The sequence below is a fragment of the Carettochelys insculpta genome, chromosome 9, assembly GCF_033958435.1.
Source record: "Carettochelys insculpta isolate YL-2023 chromosome 9, ASM3395843v1, whole genome shotgun sequence".
NCBI lineage: Eukaryota > Metazoa > Chordata > Testudines > Carettochelyidae > Carettochelys > Carettochelys insculpta.
Window position 1 is genome coordinate 38,790,926 of NC_134145.1, and position 14,045 is coordinate 38,804,970.

Consider the following 14,045-nt stretch of genomic DNA (forward strand, 5'->3'; position numbering starts at 1 on the left):
TTAACATATATGTTCCTCTATGCTCATTGAGTACTTTTCCACTGGATACAAATTACATTTTAAAGTGCATTTAATGGCCAGAGGAGGGCATGGATTGGCATTTACGTTACATTCCCCATCAGTTCCCAGCCCAAGGTGGCGAAGCTAGTGATCCAACCAGAATACCAAATTTGGTGATGCGTTCATGTGCCACCAGTGATGCGTTGTGCATACAGTAAGAAAAGTGGTCAGAGAAAAGTATTCAATACAGCACTTCTGCATGTAGATACTCTGCAAAATTTTACCCTCAGGCAGGCACTTGTAAGTCCTATTCAGAGGGCAAGATGAGAAAAAGGTTTAAAGATTTATTTTTCATCTGGGGAAGGATGAAATTTAATTCAAACTGGATTTCATTATTTTCTAATCTGAGGAGAAATGTATAACAGAGAGACCAGGTCTACATGAGCAAGTTCTTTGGAAAATCCAGCCTTTTTCGAAAGAACACACAGAGCGTCCACACACAAAATGCACTCTTTAGATCCGAGATTGAAAGAATGCAGCTCTTCTTCTAGAAGCCCTCTTCCACTCCAGGGCCAGGAAGACTGCTGTCTTTTGAAAGCTTCTTTCAAAAAATAAAACCATGTGTAGATGCTTCACGGGCCCCTTTTTCAAAAGAGCTGTCCTCATTGTGCCAGATTTTTTGATCCTTGGCCCATTCTTCTGAAAGCACAGAGGCTGTGTGGATGCTCTCTATCAAAGAGCAGGTTGATCTTTCGATCTGCTTTTTTGTGTGTGGACACACTCTTTTGAAAGAAGATCTTCCGGTTGATCATCTTTCAGAAGATTGCTGTAGTGTAGCTGTGGCCAGAGGGTGCATGTAATGAACGTGTTATCTGATTGAGGACTTCAATTTGCACATCTTTCTATCTCAGTGGATCCCAAACTAATTTGGCCACAGAACACTTTGGGGCTTGCAATATATTGACAGAACACATACATGCATGTCAAGAGTGGGATGTGAGGTGGAGGATTTCATACTGAAAGATTGCCACATATAATGCTCAAAAATTGATTTTAAAGAATTAGGTTTTTAAGATGTCTTTTATTTATGAAGAACAAAAAGTAACAAGAGAAAATCACCTGAATAAACAACTCATGTCTTTAGATAGGAGGATGGTTAGCAACCCTATAATTAAACATAAAACATAAAAATAAGGACAAACCCTAAACAAAATGTCAATATAACAGCCACAAGAAGGATGATGAGTGTCATTCTTTTGTACAAAAATGGAAAGGACAATATTGTTCCAAAAGGAACTGTCTTTCCTTAAGGCTTAAAAACATTTTTATGAAAAGGAAAAGCAAAACAAATAAGGTATGGAAATAATTTTAAATTTTGTTTTTTTATAAATTTGTTATTTTACAGAAAACTATTGGAAAATAAAAGTGAGTAACATTTGACAGTACTTTAATGGGAAGAGAGTTTGTGCATCTTTTGCTCACAAATGATCTTAATATTAGGAACGATGCTGGAGAGTGGGATTTTCATAACAGGTGCAGCATCACGTGATTTCTCTAAACATGACTCGTGTCAAAACAGACCAAATCAACTCCGATTATTTTGGCATGTGGCACATGATAACAACTATACTATTAAATATGCATTATAAATATTAATGTACCTGCCATCTAAATACTATTCAAATACCTTAGTATTTTTGATGCACATATCATTTAATTTTTAATATTTTAGAAGGAAAAGTATCACTACCATCCAATTTTGTTCACAGAATACCTATTCATATCGCATGGAGTACCACTGTTTCTCAGAATGCAGTTTGGGAAGTGCTTGCTGTATGGAATATGGGAAACCATTTATCATATAAATGATACCAATATTATAAAATTGTAGTGAATTGTGCCAGATAAGCCATATGAGGAATCTGCAAAACTGTTATCATTTGCAAAGTCAGATAAGCTTATTTATATGTTTGTATCAGTTTGTATTATGAACCCTAGATTGGTAGGGTATAACTGTATTTCCAAAGTGGGGCTGGGTCTCTGTCTCACACCCTGACACGCAGGAGGAGGCTCATTCTGACAGTCAGGTCCTTTCCTGCATTGCCTTTATAGTGGATGAAGAAAATGTGTGGAACGAAGAACATTTCTCTTAAACAGCATCCATTTCAACATGGGATTTTGTATGTAAAGTATGCACAAGATAGAAGTCTTTATTGTAAATTCATAGGGCCAGATTCCATTCTTGCTTATATCATGGCAAATCCATTGACTTAAATAGAGTTTCTCCATCTTTCAACTGGTTTAAATTAGAATAATCTCAGTGTTTGGCTGGAATTACTTGATCAGGAACATTTCATGGCCAAGAACAGAGTGCTGCATGTTCCAGCTGTATTTTCTCCCTCCCTCCCTCAGTATATCACCTTTGCCAGGGACTGTAAAGTGAAGCTCCGTAGAACCATTGCAGCAGATCTAGCTCACTTGGGAAATTTTCTTAAACCAGATTAGTTCCTTCACTTTATATCCCTGTTTACACATTCTGAGCAGCAGGGACGGAGGTTTCAGGGTAACAAATGATCCAAGACCTTTGCATGTATGAATAGATCCGTCTAAACATAAATATCCCAGCAGTCAGAGCAGTTCAGCAGGCCTCTACAAGTCATTCCCACTGGCCTATGAATTACTCCTCTTCAGCTTTTAACTGCCATTGCCAATACAGCCGTTGCACATGATCATAACCGGCAAAATTACACTTCAGGCTTCTGTGAAAGGAGGCTGTCACATTTTGGATCTCATGTGTCTACGATGACAATATTTCCCTATGCAGAATACAGGAAACCTAGTAAAATTACTTGCATTCAAGAGTGTTCAATGGCAATCAATCAGACTTCTGCAGTACACCCACTCAAGTCAACATCAAGTTGACATCAAGCCCCCATTAAAAAGGAATACTGCACAGTAGTTATCACAGGGCACTGTTTTACACACACAGACACACACACACGTGTTTTGTAATAGGGTCATGCCAGTGGACCATGGTAGGAAGTGGGAAGGCAGTTTAGGATGCAACCCTGGCTAGGGAAAGAAGGGAAAGAGCTGATTAAGCACTCGGGTGAAAGCAGCAGGGAGGGCTGCAATAATTCAGTGAGGGCCAGCTGATCTCATGGTTGGCATACTGGCACAGCTTTTAAAAAGTCATCCCAGTGAGGGAAGGAATGGAGAGTGAGATAAGAAGAGACAAGACAGATATGGAGACCAGCAGTATTTGCAAAAATAGCAATGAGGTTTACGAAATACATTTCAAAATAGCATGTGCGTAGTGTAGATTTTTAAATAAGAGCTGTTAACTTGAAATACCTTTTCTAGTGGCCATAGCCTGAAAGATCAACCAGCTGCTGAAAAGCCAAGCTACCCAGGGCCTAGCCACCCTGCAGGAGGTAGTTGCCCAGCTGAAGGCCCTGACTGCCCAGGTGCATGTCCAAGATGCAGGCCAGCAGGTATCTACAGAAGATAATGGGGGAAGATGATGTGGAGGTATACATCCTGGCATTTGAAAGGATGGCCCAGTGGGAAGGCTGGCCCCAAGCCCAGTGACCAGCATCCTGGACCTTTTCCTGTGTGGGGAGGCCCAGAAGGCCTATTTCAACAAGGCCGAGGAACTGGCTACCAATTACCCGCAACTGAAGGCGGAGATACTAGCCCTAATGATGCATTGTGCACCAGGGCCCAGGGAATCCAGTGGATATTGTGTACTTAGATTTCCATAAAGCCTTTGACAAGGTGCCTCACCAAGGGGTCTTAAATAAAGTAAACAGTCGTGGGACAAGAGGGAGTGTCCTCACATGGATTGTTAACTGGGTAATAGAAAGGAAACAGAGGGTGAGAAAAAAGGTGGATTTTCAGAATAGGGGTTCGTACTGGGAGCAATCCTATTCAACATATTTATAAAAGGTCTAGAGAAAGGGATAAAGAGTGAGGTGGCAAAATTGTAGATGACACTAAACTGCTCAAGATAGTTAAGTCCAAAGCTTGTGAAGAGTTTCAGAAGGATCTCACAAAACTAGGTGCCTGAGCAACAAAATGGCAGATAAATTTTAATGTTGATAGATGCAAAGTAATAAATATTGGAAAACATATGCCCAAATATATGTACAAAATGATGAGGACTAAATTAGCTATTATCATTCGAGAGAGGGAGATTTTGGAATCACTGAGGCTAGTCTCTGAAAACTTTCACTCAATGTGCAGAAGTAGTCAAAAAAAGCAAACAGAATGTTATGTTCATAAGAGCATAAAAATGTCTGTACTGGATCAAACCAAAGGTCCATCTAGTCCAGTAATCTAGTCTTGCAGTCTGGGAGTGGAGACAAAGCCAGCAAAGTACTGTCAGGTCAGAGGGCAGGGATGGCAGAGGTATCCGCTAGTACCCTGGGTATGTCACACTCTTTATATATTCCAACTTTAACTGCACCAGTGTTAGTCTTAGTCATAAACAAAGGGATAGGGAGTAAAACAGAGAATATCTTATTGCCTGTATAAAAATCCATGGTATGCCCACATCTTAAATGTTGCATGAAGATATGAGATCACCTGCCCTGAAAAAATATGTAAAAGTTCGGAAAAGGGCAACAAAAATTACTAGGGTTTGGAACAGCTGCCGTCTGAGGAGAGATTAAAAACACTGGGCCTTTTCATCTTAAAAAATAGGAGACTAAGGGCATAGATGAAAGAGATCTGTAAAATCATGACAGATGTGGAGAAAGTAAATAAAGAAAAGTTGTTTACTTGTTCCCTTAACAGAAAAACTAAGAGTCACCAAATTAAATTAATAGGTAGTGAGTTTAAAATAAACAATAGGAAGTATTTCTTCTCTCAGCACACAGTCAACCTGTGGAACTCCTTGCCAGAGGATGTTGTGAAGACCAGGACTTTAACTGGGTTCAAAAAAGAACTCAAAAAAATTCATGGCAGATAGGTCCAACAATGGCTATTAGCCAGGATGAGTAACAATGGTGTCCCTAGCCTTAGTTTGTCAGAAGCTAGAAATGGATGACAGGAGGGATCACTTGATGATCACCTGTTAGGTTCATTACCGGTGAGGCACGAGGCATTGGCCACTGTTGGAAGAGAGGATACTGGACTAGATGAACATTTGGTCTGATGCAGTACAGACATTCATACATTCTTATGGACTCCATATGAAATTATATTGCTCAGGAAGGGAAAATATAAGAGATACATGTCTGGAGAAAGTCTGGGAGTGTGTTGGAGTCACCCTCAAGTAAAATTCAGGCTAGTGAAAGCCTGAGTCTGTCTAATACTTCCAGACATAGTTAGGAGTGATTCAGATGGAAGAGCAGGGTTTCCCACCCTATGGGTCGGGACCCAACCATGGGTTGCAATTACATTTCAAAAGGGTCGCTGGCTGGGCTGGGCAGCTCCACAGGTGGCTATTAACAGCAACGAAGGGTCCTGTGGCACCTTATAGACTAACAGAAAAGTTTTGAGCATGAGCTTTCGTGAGCACAGACTCACTTCATCAGATGTGAGTCTGTGCTCACGAAAGCTCATGCTCAAAACTTTTCTGTTAGTCTATAAGGTGCCACAGGACCCTTCGTTGCTGTTACATATCCAGACTAACATGGCTACCCGTCCGATAGGTGGCTATTAAGAAGCCATTCACAGAACTGAAGCAGTTCTCAACTTCTTAATTGGATTAACAGCCATCGGGCAAAACAAAACAGCAGAAAGGTAGAACTTTAAAGATTAACAAAATGATTTATTTGGTGATGAGATTTCGCAGACCAGATCCACTTTGTCAAGCAGTTAAGCCAATCAGTTACATTGAGAACCATTTCAGCTGCAGGGCAGAGCACTGCATACCTGAGGAGCAGCGCCCAGCTCAGTTAAGGTGGGGGCCTGAATTCAAGATTGGGAGGGAGGGCAGAGCTGGTCAGCTCTCTGGCTTCCAGCCTCTGCAGGAGATAGAGTCCCCACAGACCCCAGCAGGGTTCCTGCAGCTGGTGCTGCCGGCCAGGGCTCTGTGCCTGAGCCAGCTTCCAAGTTTGGGGACCCCTGTGCCTCCCCTAGCTTTCTCCAGCCTGTGAGTGACTCCTAGCCCCTGAGTGTGACTCTCCTAGCTCGTGAGTGAGACACCCTTAGCCCTCTTCACCCCTAGAGTGACTCCTAGCCTGATTGTGACTCCCTTAGCCCCCTGGATCCCTCCGGCCTCTGAGTGTGACTCCCCAGCCCCCTGCAGCCCCTGAGTGTGACTCCTCTATCTCCCTCTAGATCCCTCCAGCCCCTGCATGTGACTTCCCTAGCACCTGTCAGGCCCTGAGTAACTCCTAGCTCCTGAGTGTGACCCTTCTAGCTCCTGAATGTGAATCCCCTAGCCCCCTTCAGTCCCCTAGTGACTCCTAGCCCCTCAATGTGACTCCCCTAGCCCTTTCCAGTCCCTGAGTCTGTGTCTCCTAGCCCCTGTGTCTGCCTCTCCTAGCCCTCTCTAGCCCCTGAGTGTGACTACCCTAGCCCCTGACTGTGGGGTTTAAGCTGTGGGGAGCAGTTTGGGGATGAGTGTCTTTCCACCACCACAACACTGACTAACTATCGTAAATGTAGTGTTTTATTAATTTATTGTTTTATTAATATATTTTCCCTTTTCTGTGAAATAATTATTATGAAATAAACATGAGGGGACACAATTTTATATTCTTGCCTCAGGTGCAAAATTAGCTAGTTACAGCTCTGCTTTCCCCATCTCCCCATTTTTGAATTGCTGTGGGTCACCAAGGCTTCCTGAATTGTCAAAATGGGTTTCTGTCTGGAAAAGGTGGGGAACGGCTGTGCTAGAGGCTGTTTGTGAGCAATCTGGGAGTGGAGACAAACCAGCGAAGGTCAGGTCAGAGGGCAGGGGTGGCAGAGATACCCACTAGTCTAGATTGTACCCTGGATATGTTACACCCTTTGTATATTCCAATTTTAACTGCACACATTTGCTGTGCATGTACTTTGAAATTACACTGGAAACAAGGAAAAAATTCTGGCCCCTTAGTGATTAAGAAATATTGACACGTGTGGATGGACCTTAGATAAAGGAGTTGGGGTTGTCATTATGGAGAAGTGAGAATGACCACATGGCCCCTATGTGTTGAAGTGCTATGGTGATGCTGTAAGAAGCTCTCTTATCTGAAGCAAGATGGCAAGCATTCTTTGTGCTGGTGAATTCATTTTTGTGATTAATGTAACCCACTTGCTGACTAGCAAATAGCCTGCATATTGTGGAACAGTAACACAAGGTTGCCTGATCGCAGCTGAGGATGTGAGTTAGACCAGAGGTGAGCAAACTTTTCATGTTGGGCCTCACTTTTCATCCCAGCAATTAGCAGGCCCCCCCCCCCCAACCTGTCTAATGTAATCCAAACCAAAGGAAATTTCGGTTATGTACATACGAAAAAAAGCCCTTTCGGAATGTATCAGAAAATAAGTCTATAGAATGTAAAAACTTTATTGATCAGTATAGAAATGTAAATACATATACATAGAAACAATGACATATTTCAACATTTTTAATGAGATGGATGAGCCAGAGACACAGCAGCCAATCATGCTGCACCCCCCTTCTGAAATTTCATGCCTCATGCCCTTTCCATCCCTCTAAGTTAGATAATGAATTATTGTCCACAGAGCCAAGCATATTCACTAAGGGGGATTGGACCTGACCTTGTCATCTTTACAGAGACAAAACCACCATTGACCCCAAGAGGAGTTTTTGCCCAAGAAGAGAGGGCAACATCTGGCCTCAATCTTTAGCTTTATCAACTCACATGCTGATCACAATTCATTGTAATTTCACCATCTTTACCATTGCTTAATTAATGAACCTTCCTCAGGTTAATCTTCTTCCTCTCCATTCCATAATTGCAAGGCCTCTGGCCTCAAAGGCATTTGCAAACAATACATAGTGCTGGACAAGGACCAGTTTGAAAGAGAAAGATAATCTTATGAAACTGTGCATGCCTGGAAGGTTCTGTCCATGGTTATGGCACTCTACTTAGATGTGGGGGGTTAAAATATCATGGAGGAATCCATTTTGGAGCACTTGGAAGATGGGAAAGTGATCAAGAGTAGTTAACATGGATTCACCAAGGGCAAGTTGTGCCTGACCAATCTGATTAGCTTCTGTGATGAGTGAACTGACTCTGTGGACATGGGAAAGTCAATGGATGTGATATACCTTGACTTTAGCAAAGCTTTTTATACAGTTTCCCACAATATTCTTGTCCATAAATTAGGAAATATGGATTGGATACATGAACTGTAAGATGGATAGAAAACTGGCTTGACAGACAGGCCCAACAGGTGGTGGTCAATGGCTCAGTGCCTGGTTGGCAGTCAGTTTCAAGTGGAGTTCCTCAAGGATCAGTTCTAGGGCAGTACTGTTCAACATCTTTATTAATGACCTAGATGAGGGGATAGATTGCACCCTCAGCAAAGTTGCCAATGGCGTTAAGGTAGGGGGTCAGGTAGATACATTGGAGGACAGGGATAGGGTCCAGAGAGACCTAGACAAATTGGAGGATTGGGCCAAAAGAAATTTGATGAGGTTCAACAAGGAAAAGTGCAGAGTCCTGCACTCGGGACAGAAGAATCCCAAGCACTGTTACAGGCTGGGGACTGACTGGCTAAGGAGCAGTGCAACAGAAAACGACCTGGGAATTATAGTAGGTAAGAGGCTGGATATGAGTCAACAGTGTGCTCTTGTAGCTAAGAAGACTAATGGCATTTTGAGGTGCATTAGGAGATGCATTTCCAACAGATCTAGAGAAGTTATTATTCCCCTCTACTTGGCTCTGGTAAGGCCTCATCTGGAGTACTGCATCCATTTCTGGCTTCCGTACCCCCCAGTATAGAAAGGATGTGGATGCATTGGAGAAGGCTCAGCAGAGGGCAATGAAAATTATTAGGGGTCTGGAGCACATGACCTATGATGTCAGGCTGAAATATTTGGGCTTATTTAGTTTGCAGAAGGGAAGACTGAGGGGCAATTTGATAGCAGTCTTCATCTTCATGAAAGGGATCAGAGAGGTAGCTGTGTTAGTCTGTATCTTCAAAAACAAGAAATCCTGTGGCACCTTATAGACTAAAAGATATTTTCGAGCATAAGCTTTCATGGGCAAAGACCTGCTTCATCAGATGTATGAGTAGGGTGGGGAGCATTTCCGGAGGAGGATTTAAAGAGGGGGTCCCAGTGAAGGGGAGGGCCAGAGCTGACCAGGTCTGTTCGGTCAGGATGAAAATGGCCCATTAGCAGCAGTTAGTGTGGAGCAGTGAACATCAAGAGAGGAGAAAACAAGCCAGCTCAGTCAGGGAGGGATGTGGCCCATTGTCAGCAGACAAACTGCTTTTGTATTCGGCCAGCTTCTCCCAGCCTCTGTTCAATCCTTGGTTGATGGAGTCAAATTTGCAAATGAATTGCAGCTCAGAAATTTCTCTTTCAATTTTATTTTTGAATTTTGTTTGTTTTTTTTAGGACTGCTACTTCTAAATCTGTTACTGAGTGTCCAGGGAGATTGAAGTGTTCTCCTACAGGCTTCTGTACGTTACCGTTCCTGATGTCTGATTTATATCCATTTTTTCTTTTACGTAGAGACTGTCCCATTTGGCCAATGTAAATTGCAGTGGGTCATTGCTGGCATATGGTGTCATATTCTATATTATATTAGCAGATGTGCGGGTGAAAGAGCCCTTGATGGTATGGTTGAAGTTAGGTCCTGTGATGATATTGCTGATGTAGATATGTGAGCAGAGTTGGCAGCGACGTTTGTTGCAGGGATTGGTTCCAGGTTTAGAGTTACTGTGTCGTGGTACAGTTGCTGTTGAGAATTTGTTTATAGTTGGCAGGCTGTCTGTAGGCAAGGACAGGCCTGCCTCCCAACGTCTGTGAGAGTAAAGGATCGTTGTCCAGGATGGGTTGCAGGTCACAGATGATGTGCTGGAGAGGCTTTAGCTAGGGGCTGTATGTGATGGCCAGTGGTGTTCTCTTGTTTTCCTTGTGAGGCCTGTCTTGTAGCAGGTGGCTTCTGGGTACATGTCTGGCTCTGTCAGTCTGTTTCTTCACTTCCTTAGGTGGGTATTGTAGTTTCAGGAAAGCTTGTTAAAGGCCTCGTAGATGTTTGTCTCTGTCTGAGGGATTGAAGCAAATGCGGTTGTACCTAAGTGCCTGGCTGTATACAATGGATAGTGTAGTTTGCCCTGAATGGAAGCTGGAGGCATGTAAATAAGCATAGCTGTCTGTGGGTTTTCGGTATAGGGTGGTATTTATGTGACTATCACTTATTTGCACAGTAGTGTCCAGGAAGTGGATCTCTTGTGTGGACTGGTCCAGGCTAAGATTGATGGGGGGTTGGAAACTGTTGAAATCACGATGGAACTCTTCAAGAGCCTCTTTGCCATTGGTCTGGATGATGAAGATGTCATCAATGTGGCGCAAGTAGAGGGGGGTACTAGGGGACGAGAACTGAGGAAGTATTGTTCCAGGTCAACCATAAAAATGTTGGCATACTGTGGGGCCATAAAAGTGCCCATAGGAGTGCCACTGATTTAAAGATATAAATTGTCCTCACATCTGAAATAGTTGTGGGTGAGGACAAAGTCACAAACCTCCGCCACCCTTTGTGCCTCGGTCTCATCAGGGATAATGTTTCTAACAGCTTGAAGTCCATCTTTCTGTGGGATATTGGTGTAAAGGGCCTGTACATTCATGGTGGCCAGGATGGTGTTTTCAGGAAGGTCACCAATGAATTCTGGTTTCCTAAGGAAGTTGGTGGTATCTCACAGAAAGCTGGTGAAATTAGTAGCATAGGGTCTGAGGAGAGAGTCCACATATCCAGACAATACTGTAGTGAGAGTGCCAATGCCTGAGATGATAGGGTGTCCGGGATTCCCAGGTTTATGGATCTTGGGTAGAAGGTAGAATAAACCTAGTTTGTGTTCAATGAGTGTGTCTGTGTAGATTTGTTACTGTGTTTTTATAGGGAGGGTCTTGAGCAGATGCTGTGGTTTCTTTGTGTATTCCTCAGTGGGATCCTGGGACAGTGACTTGTAGAATGTGGTATTGGAGAGTTGCCTGGCAGCCTCCTTTTGGCAATTGGTCCTATTTATGATGACAAAAGCATCACCTTTGTCGGCCTCTTGGATGACAATGTCAGAGTAGTTTCTGAGGCTGTTGATGGCATTGCGTTCTGCAAGGCTGAGGTTATGGGGTAAGTGATGTCACTTTTCCACAATTTCTGCCTGTGCACATTGGCAGAAGCATTCTATGTATAGGTCCAGTTTGTCATTTCGACCATCGAGGGAGTCCATGAGGAATTATTTTTCTTGTACTGGAGGTGGGAGGGTACCTGTGGGTAAGTGCGTCATTCAGTGTCATGTTGGAAGTATTGCTTGAGTCAGAGATGGCAAAAGTAGGCTTCCAGATCCCTGCAGAACTGTATTAAATTTGTAGGGTGGTGGGGCAAAAAGAGAGACAGGGGAGATTCTTCTGCTGGTCTGAGTGTGTAGTTGGATAGATTGACAATATTGCTGGGTGAGTTAAAGATACCACTATTGTGGCCCCATCTGGAAGGTGGGAGTTTAGATAGTGTACAGTTCTTTTTCTTCTGTAGAGAAGAGAAATGTATGTTGTAAATCTCCTGTCTTGTTTAGTAAAGTCCAGCCACGTGGAGGTTTGTGTGGAAGGCTGTTTTTTTATGAGAGTCTCCAGATTTGAGAGCTCTTTTTTGATGTTTTCCTGTTTGCTGTAAGGGTGCTGATCGGGTGGTTCCTCACTTTCTTAGAGAGTGTGTGGCACAATATAATCCTCCCTATTATCTGTGTATTATGTTGATTTCAGTGGGTTTTTCACCGTCAGTTCTTTTGGTATGATGTCCTTCGGTTTGCACTTGGAGAGTAAGAGTTCCACATTCTTTAAGCAAGTTACGACGATTTCAGACTCAAATGGTTTGCCCACTCACACAAATAACTTTTCAACCATATTCCCAGGCAGTTTTCCTTGCTTTCCACTCCAAAATTTGTGGCTGAGCTTTATGTCAGCAGCCAGGTGGCTGTCTCCTTCTGGTTTTATTGATATTTAGTAATAAAAACAATTAAAATTAGTTTTCTTTGAAATTAAATCAAGTAAGTGTACAGAGTTCAGGTCTCCTGTAAAATGGCAGCAGATATTTTCTGATGGGAACACATAAATGATTTTCCCTTCCCCATTCACACTGCAGTGTTGTTGGCTTTTTTATTTTTATTATTATTTCTGTAAATGTCCCTGTCTATTAGATAAACAATGGAACAGGTCCAACAGGACTGAGAGATTGTCTCTATACCCTTGGTTACAGCATTCTACTGAGATGTGGGGGAAAGGCAGAGCAAAGACTTGAACAGGGTCTCCCACATCCCAGATGAATGTGCTGTTAGGCTTTTCTCAGGTTAGTTATTCTGTATTTTAGCCAGAAAATCTACCCTCAGCAGTGTTCCTTTTAAGCTGAGCACTTGTCTGACCATCCAGGAGAGACAACTGCCACACAGCTGATTAGCAGAGTGCCCATAGCTGGCAGCATGTGATTATATTGGTGGTGCACATCTACACATGCCTTGGTGCAAATAACACATTTTATTCCTCACATGGGCCGTGTCTACACTAGCCCCAAACTTTGAAATGGCCATGCAAATGGCCATTTCGAAGTTTACTAATGAAGCACTGAAATGCATATTCAGCGCTTCATTAGCATGCAGGCGGCCACGGCACTTCGAAATTGATGCGCCATCAGGGAATAAGGGGACTTCGAAGTAGGCGGGGTCCTTTCGAAAACGAGCCCCGTTGGGACGAGACGTGCGGTGGCGAGGCACGTCAATTTTGAAGTGCCGCGGCTGCCCGTATGCTAATGAAGCGCTGAATATGCATTTCAGCGCTTCATTAGTAAACTTCGAAATGGCCATTTGCGTGGCCATTTCGAAGTTTGGGGCTAGTGTAGACGTAGCTATGGATAGATAAAATTAGAGGGAATGTTGACCCTCAACCTCAGAAGCCTTCTTGACTGAACTGTTGTCACAGTTGGGATGTTTCCACAGGACATTTCCATTATGATGAATTAGCCTTTTTGAAGAAGGCAGATGGTGGAAGGCTTCATTGAAAATTTCCTAACCAGATCTACTGACTGCAGAGGGTGCATTCAGCCATTTTGGAAACTAGAACCAGTGTGACTGTGGTAAATGGGAGGGTAGTACACTTTTCTGGATATTTCTGCCCTTCAGTTAACTAACGTCGATTTAACTCTTGAAACCTAAACCTAATTGTCTTGCCTGTAAAATTTAAATCCACGGACACTGGGTCCTAGAGAGTCTCCAGGAAAACTGGGGAAGCAGGATGTGAGTTGGTAGGAAGTTAGGAAAACCAATGGAAACAGTGTGAATTTTTGAACTGGAAGCAGTGACCTTCCCTTTTCCATTCTTTGTGTGACCAGAGAAGAGCCTGGGAGACATGAATTATGCCAGAAAGTAAGACATGGAGAATCCAGCAACATCCATGCCTAGGGAAGGACTAAATCTGTGAACAACAAATATGTGAGTAGGACAGGGAATGTTTGTTCAGATGCAACGCAGTTATTTGCTTTATTTTTTGGTTTGTTGGATTTCTCTGTTTTAAGCACATGTAACTACCTGTTACATTGTAACTTTCCAAACTGAGTCCCAGGGAAGCAATTCTCTTCTTTATAACCCTTTCTGTTTGTTGCTCTGCAACGCTTAGCAACCAATGTTGTACAAAGTTGTTTTCTTTTTGTTGTTAATAAAAATCACCTTTTAAAGACCATGATCTGATTCCTGTGTCCTGGAAGGCAGGAGGTTCTGTGTGGACATGCTTACGCCTGCAAAGCCAATTATTAAGAGAAATTACAACTTTTTAAAGCTCTATCCACAAGCAGGGTTAAAGGACTTGAGGGTGCCCCACAGGAAGAAATTTCCAAATGTGCCTTTCCGGATTCTCAAAGGGATTTTTTTGC